Raw genomic sequence first — 9,879 nt, forward strand, 5'->3', positions numbered from 1 at the left:
ATATAAAATATTTTCAATTTTCTCAACCACGGGCATATAAATTTAGAACAACCTGTATACAACAAATTGTTATATTTAATTTTAAGAAGTGATTAAATAAGACTCAAGTGAAATCGTTAATAGGTCATTATCGTTTGTTCGCGGAAGGATCGATCATTAGCCGATGCTAAATAAGACTAAGTGAAAATAGAGAATAGGTCATTAAAATTTGTATATAGTAGAAAGTAATTTTAGAATGGGAATTAACTATTTTCTTTGAAATCCATTAAGCATATTTAGAAAGTTTAAAAATTGGTTTTGAGGAATACTGCGAATGAGAGTTGGTGGTGGAATTTTGATTTGTGAATCTGGAAGGGATATTTAGAAAGTAGGGGAATGAATGACAAATAGAGAGCAGAATGTTTTGAGCTGTCGAGAAGTGAAGTCGAGTAGTAGACGGTAGTGTTCGAGGAGTGAGAAAGCCGGTAGTTCCGTGAGTGTGGAGTATCTATCGTGGAACGAGAAGTAGGCCAGGTCGAGAGTAAAAGAACCTCATTGAGCCCAGAGTGTCCCGGTAGCTGATAGCAGTTTCGAAAAAGGTAGAACACAGCATCACGACAAAAGCAGGAACGAGAGCTATTCGAGCTAGTTTTTCAAAGGAGAACATCACTGGAAGCCAGGACGAGGTTTGATCGCAGCCAAGGATAGCAGGAACGGGTTTTGTGTGAGGACATTTTCAGTTCACCAGAAAAAGGTCAGTCTCATTTGTTTGGACATGAATGTATGGGTTTTTCGTATTAAATTCCACATAAAAATTGAATAACAATCAATAATATCAGAAAAGCTTCATCAAACTTAAATAGAGTTGTTGCAAATAACTCCTAATGATTAAATGTTAATAAAAACTTTCAATTGAAAACCAAAAGGAAATAAGATTCCCATTTGTAAATGTTATGTTTAAGAATAATAAGAAATAGCAAATATTAAGCATTGATTGCCTTTTAAATAAAATAAAAAATATTTTTATTATAATTGTAACCCATATGTGTATTTTTTTTTACTCTTTTCTTTTCTATCCCGATTAGGAACCATTAAGAAATATTTAGAATCCACGAAAGTAAGTAATTAATTTATAATTCGCCCTGAGATTGAAAACATATTGATATGTGATCTGGTTAATTAATTAGATTAGTATTAGTACATTGATTAAATTAAGTGACATATAAGAATATTATCTCATATCAATAATCAAGATCACAACAACTGTCGTCCAACGTGGAAAGCATTGTAAAGTATTTCTAGTGGCAAATTTGAAGGATAGAAAGAGTAAAGCCGGTATTTGAAAATTTATATGCCTGTGGTAAAAAGTGAGATACTTACATTTGATAACATAAAATTTTAGATCTCTTTAGGTACAAATTTTACATAACTGATTTAATATTTTATTTTTACGATATTTACATTTGATATATTTATTGACAATTTATAATATTTGGGTGAGAAAAAGTCGTATTGGTAACATACTAGTAAAATTTCATATTTGGCGGGGACAGTACTTCTTGAAAACAAATGTCTGTGACAAGAAGCCAAAGCAAAGACAACAAAAAACAAAAAGAACATTCAGACCAAGAAGATATTTTAGACACGACAATCATGGCATCAGAACAGCAAGAATTATCAGGAATAGATAAACTATTACAACTGATGCAACTCCAGTCACAAAAACTGGATGACAATCAAAGAGAAACAAAACAAGCAATGGATGAAGCAAAAAGGACAATGGATAAAAATCAGGAGGAAACAAAACAAGCAATGGATAAAAATCAGGAAGAAACATCAAAGAAAATGGATGAATCACAACAAAAAATGGATCAAAAAATGGAGGAAACACAACGAAAAATGGATGAAACACAACAAAAATTGGATCAAAAAATGGATGAAACACAACAAAAATTGGATAAAAAAATGGATGAAACACAACAAAAAATGAAACAAGCAATAGAAGAGAACAACAAGAAAATGGAGGAACGCATAGAAAAGGAAGTAAAAGGATGTTTAACAACAATGAAAAACGAGATGAAAGAACAAGAAATGAAAATTCAAAATAAAATAAAGGAGATAACGAATTGCCAGAAAAAAGAAATGGAAAGTTTGGAAAACAAGTTGCAAAACGCTATTCAAGCAGACATAGAAGAAGTGGAAAGAAAGATTGCGGAAATCAATACGCAACAGAATGTAGGAGAAAGAAGAGAAATGGTTATACATAGCACAGATGACGTGAAGATAAGGTTTGGCGGGGATGTAAGAAGATTACACCCAGTGCCGTTCATAAATAGCCTGAAAAAGAAAATACAGCACATCGGAAATTTCGAAACAGCAAAAGAAACTATCAGAAACCATCTCAAATATGAAGCAAGCCTATGGTTCGATAGTAAAGAAGAAGAATTCAGCAATTGGCAACAATTTGAACAAAAATTTTTGAATTATTTCTGGGGAAAAGTCCAACAATTGGAAATTAACAAGGAATTGCAAAATGGGAAATACAATGATAGGATGGGGGTATCAGAAAGGACATATGCTTTACAAATTTACAATAATGCAAAGCATTTACAATATAATTACTCATCGGAACAATTAGTCGAACTGATTGCAAGACATTTCGAGGAAACGCTGGAAGACCATATCACATTGCAAAATTACAAAGACATAGATAGTTTATGCCAATTCCTACAAATAAGAGAATCACGTCTAAGAGAAAGAAAATCAAGAAGGTCGCGAGAAGATTACAGGCCCCGAGAAACACAAGATTACAGAGATAGAAATCAAAATAGGAGGGACTATACAAGACGAGATTTTAATCCCAGAAGGGAAAACGAAAATAGAGACAACGGAAGAGGAAATTATGAGCAAAGAAATAGGCAATGGAATGAGGATAGAAATCGAGAATACCAGAATAGAAACACCACACGCTCAAATCAAGAAAACAGAAATAATGGTAGACAAAATGAACAGGGATATCGAGAAAACCGAAACAGATCCGACAGACCAAGAGAAAATAGAAGAGAAGTAAATAATACCCAGACAGATGAATATGACGGAGAGAGACATTATGACGAAAATATAAACAACGATGAGCAACCGGCGTTTTTTCACGACGGCGCTCACTAAAAACCAAAAATCAAACAGGAATCTTTTGTCACCCCAAGGAGTTTATTAAATTGGCAGGAAACAACGAAAAGAAAAATGGAATTAATTTAAAATTTGTGGATGGATTTATCAACGAGACACCAATTAAAATTATGATAGATACTGGATCGGAAATAACATTGGTCAACAGAAAACTAATAGAAGAAGTTAACTTAACAAATTTAATTTACAAAATACCTAGGGTAAATTTAGTGGGCGCAAACAAACGGACATTGGCAACTATAAATGAAGGCATACGAGTAATGGTACGACTGGGTAAGAATATGTATGCACTACAATGTGTAATAATGCCAAATATGTCACATGACATGATAGTAGGAGTTGACGAATTGGCAGAAAAACATGTAGTGATAGATTTTAAAAATAATACGATGAAACTAACAGAAGAAAAAGAAAAGGAACAGGACAAGGAACAGGAGAAACAAAATACGGACGAATCAGGTAAAGAACAAACAGTGGAAATGAATTTGGCAACGAAGCAAGGACAAAGAAGAAAAGGGAGAAAAAGTCAGAAAAGGATAAAAGAAAATGAAACCTGTGGCTCCTCAAAAGAAGAGTTGAGCCCAGAAGAAGAAAATTTGAGAGTATCAGAAACAAAGGAAACCTGGGATTCCTCAAAAGAAGAGACGAGCTCAGGAGAAGAAGAAATAAAGCTTAAAAATGAAAGTGAAAAGAATATGATTGAAACAGTGGTATTTGAAGAGGAGGTATATGCAAACGAGGATGCAGAATGCACGGTAAACATGTGTGAAGAATCTGAGAAAAAAGACAGAAAATTGATATGTGGAGAAGGGAAAGAAAAAGAATTGCGGTTGATATTAAGAAACTACGAAAATTTGATCAATGAGGAAAACAGAGTGGCTAAAAAGTACGAACATTCATTTGAGGTGAAAAACTTGGGAAATTTTCGATCAAAGACTTACCCGATTCCATACAAGTATCGACAAGAGGTGAAAGAAGAAATAAATAAAATGTTGGAAGATCAAATCATCGAAAGATGTGATTCACCGTATGTTAACCCGATTGTGATAGTAAAGAAAAGCAATGGAGAATTGAGATTATGTTTAGATGCCAGGAATATCAACCAGCACACTGTATCACAATATGAATCACCTTTAAACATCGAGGCCATTTTTGGAAGAATCACCGGGTCACACATATTTTCGAAAATTGACTTAAAACACAGTTTTTGGTTGATACCGTTAGCTGAAAAGTGTAGAAACTACACCGCTTTTTCTATTGATGGTATTGTCTACCGGTTTAAGGTAGTGCCATTTGGATTTCAGAGTGCTTGTGCTGCACTCGTCCGAGCACTACATACCATTTTGAATCGCCATGAAGATTTCATAGTTCATTATATCGATGATTTATTAATTTTTTCACAAGATACTCAGAGTCATCTGGAACACATAGAAATAATTCTGAAAGAATTGGACACAGCGGGATTGAAATTAAACATTGAAAAATGTCAATTTTTTCAAAAAGAAGTCATTTATTTGGGTTTTCAATTGGACACCAAAACAGTAAGATTAGCCGAAGACAGAGTCAAGCTCATAGATGAATACCCAAGACCAACGAATTTGAAAACAATGAGAGGTTTTCTTGGCACGATAAATTATTTTAAAAAGCTGATTCCCGATTTGAGCCAAAAGGAAATCCCTCTGATAAAATTGCTTAAAAAAGGAATAAAATGGAATTGGAAAGAAGAACAGGAGGAAGCTTTCGAAACATTAAAACGAGAATTCGCAAAAGGAACGAAAATATACCACCCCATTTACAATTTACCTTTTATACTCCGAACTGATGCGTCCATACAAAAATTTGCAGGAGTTCTGTCTCAAATACAAAACGACCAAGAAGTACCGATATGTTTTATATCTCGAGTGACTAAAACACATGAGAGAAAATATAGTGTTACAGAATTGGAGTTTGCCAGTGTACTATATTGCGTAAACAAATTGAGGTTTTACTTATTGGGAGCAAAATTCACAATCGAAACAGACCATGCAGCTTTAGTACATATCATGAAGAATAGATTAGTAAATAATAGAATACATAGAGGCATTCTGTTATTACAGGAGTATGATTTTGAGTTCCGATATATAAAAGGAAAAGACAACATAATAGCCGACGCTCTAACACGGGATGAGGACACCGGAAAAAAGGAAACAATTACTCTACAGTTGGGACTAAATAGATTAATACAAGAAGAAGGGATATATTCGTTAAATGAGATAAGGACAAACCAGGAAGACCTAGAGGAAAGAGAGAAAAGAAGAGCGGAAGTAGAAAATAACATATATTTTAAGAGAATAGACGGAAAGGAACTATATTTAGTGACACAGACATTGGCCGAAAAGATAATAAAGAAATTACATGAGGACAATGGGCATATCGGTAGCAGAAAAGTTTGGCTCGTTTTTAGGGAAAATTACATAAGCCGACAGGATTACCGCATTGCAAAGGAAATTACCCAGAAGTGCGATGTATGTCAAAAATATAAGAGTCGGAATTTCAAAAACGAAAATGTTGCCAAAAATATTGAAGCCCGAAACAAACTAGACATTGTAGCAATAGATATGTTAAGCGATCTAATTATGACCACTAAAAGGAACAAACATATTCTGGTAATGGTGGATGTGTTTTCAAAATACGTAAAATTATATAGTTGCCGCACCACAAAGGGGGAAGAAATATTAAGAAAAATCGACAATTTTATAGCCATAGTAGGAACACCAAAAAAGATTCTACTGGACAATGCAACGTATTTCCGAAATGATCGTTTCAAGGGACAACTTCGAGAACGAGGAATAGAGACAAATTTTGTCAGCATCAGGCATCCACAGAGTAATCCTTCGGAACGATTCATACAGGAAGTGACGAAATTTCTTCGCATTGCAACAGATGGTCAACATCGCCACTGGGACAGGAAAATGGCGGAAATAGAAAGGTATCTAAATACAATTCCGAGCACAGTAACAAAAGAGACCCCAGAATACATCATGAAGGGTGTACTGCCGATAAGGCCATGGGAAGACCAAGAGCCAAAAGAATATCAACAGGTGATTGAAACCGTACAGAGAAGATTACGGCGAAGCAACGAAAAATATATCCAAAGACAGGAACAAAATAGAAAAAGAAGACCAGTGACTTTCCAAAAGGGTGAAAAAGTACTCGTGAGGGCATTACGAGTATCAAATCTTCCTGGGGGCATTTGCGCAAAGTTGATGCCTGTTTTCGAAGGCCCGTATATCGTGAATAATGAAAATGGGATAAATAGTTATGAGTTGAGGCACAGGAACTCGGAAAAGATCCGAGGAATTTATAATATTCACGATGTATACAAATATCACGAATAAAAGACAGAATTACATGAAGTAGATAGTAAGTTAGGATATAAGACGTAGATTAAAGTAAGGAAATATACAGGAAGTTGGTTTTGCCTCGAGAAAATTTATTTAAAAATGCAGATAAATTTTATCGAATACAAGGCGGGGATTTGTTATATTTCTATTTGATATGAAAATTAAAATTTGATAATTATAGACCAAATTCAATTTAATATAAAATATTTTCAATTTTCTCAACCACGGGCATATAAATTTAGAACAACCTGTATACAACAAATTGTTATATTTAATTTTAAGAAGTGATTAAATAAGACTCAAGTGAAATCGTTAATAGGTCATTATCGTTTGTTCGCGGAAGGATCGATCATTAGCCGATGCTAAATAAGACTAAGTGAAAATAGAGAATAGGTCATTAAAATTTGTATATAGTAGAAAGTAATTTTAGAATGGGAATTAACTATTTTCTTTGAAATCCATTAAGCATATTTAGAAAGTTTAAAAATTGGTTTTGAGGAATACTGCGAATGAGAGTTGGTGGTGGAATTTTGATTTGTGAATCTGGAAGGGATATTTAGAAAGTAGGGGAATGAATGACAAATAGAGAGCAGAATGTTTTGAGCTGTCGAGAAGTGAAGTCGAGTAGTAGACGGTAGTGTTCGAGGAGTGAGAAAGCCGGTAGTTCCGTGAGTGTGGAGTATCTATCGTGGAACGAGAAGTAGGCCAGGTCGAGAGTAAAAGAACCTCATTGAGCCCAGAGTGTCCCGGTAGCTGATAGCAGTTTCGAAAAAGGTAGAACACAGCATCACGACAAAAGCAGGAACGAGAGCTATTCGAGCTAGTTTTTCAAAGGAGAACATCACTGGAAGCCAGGACGAGGTTTGATCGCAGCCAAGGATAGCAGGAACGGGTTTTGTGTGAGGACATTTTCAGTTCACCAGAAAAAGGTCAGTCTCATTTGTTTGGACATGAATGTATGGGTTTTTCGTATTAAATTCCACATAAAAATTGAATAACAATCAATAATATCAGAAAAGCTTCATCAAACTTAAATAGAGTTGTTGCAAATAACTCCTAATGATTAAATGTTAATAAAAACTTTCAATTGAAAACCAAAAGGAAATAAGATTCCCATTTGTAAATGTTATGTTTAAGAATAATAAGAAATAGGAAATATTAAGCATTGATTGCCTTTTAAATAAAATAAAAAATATTTTTATTATAATTGTAACCCATATGTGTATTTTTTTTACTCTTTTCTTTTCTATCCCGATTAGGAACCATTAAGAAATATTTAGAATCCACGAAAGTAAGTAATTAATTTATAATTCGCCCTGAGATTGAAAACATATTGATATGTGATCTGGTTAATTAATTAGATTAGTATTAGTACATTGATTAAATTAAGTGACATATAAGAATATTATCTCATATCAATAATCAAGATCACAACAATATATATATCCTCTTTTGGTTATATATTGTAGCGGAAGAGAAATCTTGGCCGATCCCCGTATAACAGTAAACACCTCGAGAATGACGTAATCGGATGTGCTAGGCCTCGCCGGAGAATTCTGGAAGGTACGTCACGTAGGCGGAACAAGCCGATAGCTCGAGATGGGAGTCGATTGTTCCAGAATAACAACTGGGTATAAATACGGGCATATTTTGTGAATAAGTTTAGTGTATAAGATAAATTCGTCTGTAACTTATATAAATAAAGTCGTATATAAATTACGAACCGCTAGTTTTATTGTAATTAGAAGTAATTACACTAATCACGTTACAGTTGGTGTCGGTGTTCGGTTAACTTAGTGCGATATAAATAAGTGAATTACAGAGAGACTTTAAAAGACTTTTGAACTTTATTCGTCGGGAATAACCGGAGTGCGTTAATTGTTCGGTATTCGGAAAGACTTTAAAAGACTTTTGGACTTTATTCGTCGGGAATAGTTAAAGTGCGTTGATTGTTCGGTATTCGGAAAGACTGTTAAAAGACATTTTGGAAAGTACGTGTGTGCCGACCAAAGATGTTGCTACAAGAACTTACAGTAAAACAGCTCCGTGAACAGCTAGAGGAACGGGATCTGGACAGCAGTGGGCTCAAGATAGTCCTACAAGCACGACTCGAGGATGTCCTCACGAAGAACGGAGAAGACCCAAAGACGTTCCACTTCCAGTCAGCAGAACAAGTAATCTTATCGAAATTAAAAACTGTTTCTGAAACGATCGATGAAACTTCTAGAAGAAGCGACGAGAAACTTGAAGAAGTTAGTAGACAGAACAACGAGAAATTTGAAAGTGTTTCTCAAAAGATCGATGAAACTTCTAGAAGAAGCGACGAGAAACTTGAAGAAGTTAGTAGACAGAACAACGAGAAATTTGAAAGTGTTTCTCAAAAGATCGATGAAACTTCTAGAAAAAGCGACGAGAAATTTGAAAGTGTTTCTCAAGTAATTAAAGACGTTTGTAGACAGAATGACGAGAAATTTGAAGAAGTTTCTAGAACATTCGATAAGATGCAGAAAAGTGTAGAGACCGTAGAAGAAAAGATCAAACAACTAGAGAGCATGATAACCGATACAAAAGTACAACCATCAGTTAATGCAGCAGCGTTAGATCCTGTAGTGAAAGATGAACTACCGAGAGACGAAACGTCGCATAATATGAGATTCAAATTACCACCATTCGATGGAAAGTCCTCTTGGTCCATATATCTTAGACAATTTGAAGCTATTGCGACCGCCAATCATTGGACCGAACAGGAAAAGGCTGTTTCCTTGACTGCTGCTTTGCGAGGTGATGCTGCAGATATATTAAGATCAATTCCTAAGGGTCAAGAAAATTGTTACCAGACCTTGTTCACTCGTCTAGAAAAACGCTATGGAGATGCCCATCTACAACAAGTATACAAAGCACAACTGCGAAGTAGAAGTCAACGAGCAAGTGAGAATCTGCAAGAATTTGAAGCAGATGTGGCTCGTGTGGTGCAGTTGGCTTATCCAGAGGTGCCAGACAGCGTTTTAGAAGAAATTGCAGTAGATACCTTCGTCAATGGGCTGAAAGATAATGAACTACAGAAAGCTTTACGACTAGCAAGGCCGAAAGTTTTAGATGAAGCACTTGCTATTGCATTGGAACACGAAACGGCTAGTCAAACTTCACGAGGCCATAGAATAAGAACCATTGAAGAAAGTGACGAACACAACGATGAACGTCTGGAAGAAATGATACGGAGAGTATTAAGTAATCAGATGCCAAAGAGACGCGAGCCTAGATGTTGGAATTGTGGAGACGTAGGCCACATTCGTCGTAATTGTAAGAAGATCGTACAGCCGTCGGAAAA

This window comes from Diabrotica virgifera, chromosome 1 (assembly GCF_917563875.1).
Source record: "Diabrotica virgifera virgifera chromosome 1, PGI_DIABVI_V3a".
NCBI classification, from domain to species: domain Eukaryota; kingdom Metazoa; phylum Arthropoda; class Insecta; order Coleoptera; family Chrysomelidae; genus Diabrotica; species Diabrotica virgifera.